This window comes from Lynx canadensis, chromosome C1 (genome assembly GCF_007474595.2).
Source record: "Lynx canadensis isolate LIC74 chromosome C1, mLynCan4.pri.v2, whole genome shotgun sequence".
Classification (NCBI taxonomy): Eukaryota; Metazoa; Chordata; class Mammalia; order Carnivora; family Felidae; genus Lynx; species Lynx canadensis.
Window position 1 is genome coordinate 8,541,029 of NC_044310.1, and position 1,833 is coordinate 8,542,861.

General features: G+C 45.7%; 1 non-coding gene across 1 annotated transcript; it reads left to right on the top strand.

Moving 5' to 3' along the window:
• Positions 1-753: 753 nt before the first annotated feature.
• Positions 754-869, top strand: LOC115522492. Its single transcript, XR_003971398.1, has one exon. It is a non-coding gene; the product is annotated as a U5 spliceosomal RNA (small nuclear RNA).
• Positions 870-1,833: the final 964 nt, after the last annotated feature.

The window sequence follows — 1,833 nt, forward strand, 5'->3', positions numbered from 1 at the left end:
AATGTCGGGGATACCTCTCTATCCTTGCAGCCCAGCACAGGATTTAACACGGTGCTCAGGAAATTGTCGTTGAGGGGCGCCTGGGTGACTCAGTTGGTTAAGCGTCCGACTTCGGCTCAGGTCATGATCTCACGGTTCGTGAATTTGAGCCCCAGTCGGGTTCTGTGCTAACAGCTCAGATCCTGGATCCTGCTTCAGATTCTGTCTGCCTTTCTCTCTGCCCCTCTGCTGCTTGTGCTCTCTCTCTCTCAAATATAAATACACATTAAAAAAAATTTTTTTTAAAGAACGTTGTTGAATGAATGAAGATAAATATTTTCAAGTTTTATTTTATTTTTATTATTTTGCTTAAGTACAAAAGAAATTTTTACTTGGAGTCAAAATTTATAAAAGATTTTTTCCGGTTGCACCAAAGCGTAAATCCTGACAATCTGGCCTCCGCTCTGCCCCCTGGTGGTAGTCTCAGTCCCCGCAGGAAAACGAATACGCTGTTTAAGGCATTTCCGGGAACCGGGGCGTGACGACGTAGGTTCATTTGCATACCCAAGAGGCATTGCACACCGGGCAATTTCCGACTTAGAAATGACGAGATTTTCCTTTTGCGGTTGAATTCTTTTTCCCCAAGAATAAGGCCGCTCCCACAGAATTGTCTGGGAGAACGACGAAAATCACTGGCTCTTTCGAGCAGAGAATCACCATCACTGAATTCGGGGTAACAGTTACCCGAGGAATGTGTGCGGGCGGCTCGAAAGCATACTCTGGTTTCTCTTCAGATCGCATAAATCTTTCGCCTTTTACTAAAGATTTCCGTGGAGAGGAACAATTCTGAGTTTTTAACCAATTTTTTGAGGCCTTGCGCTTGCAAGGCTACTTATGGTGTTTAAAAATAGACTAATTTGCTTTGGTTTTTTTTTTTTTTTCGTTTCGCGTGCGCGTTTAAGCTTGGGAACTAGACCTATAGTCACCCGGGTACTTGTGTGTGTATGTTTCCGTGGTTTGTTTTTTTTTTTTTTAAGTTTTCATTATTTGTAATGTGTTTTTCGTTTATCCACTTGCTCTACGTTTCCGTCTTTTCTGACGCTCCCGGTGGGGCGGGGCGCTCACCTGCTAGAAAGAAGTCTCCGATCTCCCGTGCGGGTCCACGCCGGGCCTGCCAGGGCAGCGCTCAGCTACGGAAAACTAGAACCTTCTCGCAAGGTTTCCTTGTGTGCCGACCTCCGAACATTCACAGGCTAGAAACCACCAAACCCAGACTTGCTGTTTCCGGCCTCGCGCGCGGAGGCGGGCGCAGAAGATTGCTGAACAAAGAACATCTGGTTAGCCTGATCTGGCCCAGACTTCAGATAGCACTTTTTTTTTTTTTTTTTTTTTTTTTTTTTTTAAGATGACTCTTGGGCATATCTGTGTAGTCACACGCGCTTTTCGAGGCAAGGCCCGGCGCCTTTCTGACTGTAAGCTTTTTAAAAGAACCTTAAACAATTGAAGCAATATTGGCTGCGTTTTCTTTCCCTTTTTAAGCTTATTTATTTTTTGAGAGAGAGCGTGCGTGCAGGCGAGGGGCAGAGAGAGGGAGGGAGAGCATCCCAAGCAGGCTCCGCGCTGTCATCGCGGAGCCCTACTCGGGGCTGGAACTCCTGAACCCTGAGATCATGACCTGAGCCGAAACCAAGAATCGGTCGCTTAGCCCAGTGAGCCATGCAGGTGCCCTGGCTGCTATTTCTATGACATATTTAAAAGTATTGCTGTTGGGTTTTTGTTTTGTTTTGGCTTTTTCCTGATGAGATAATTAAAACTAGAGCCGGATCATTTGTGGAAAATTGGAGTGAGAAAGAC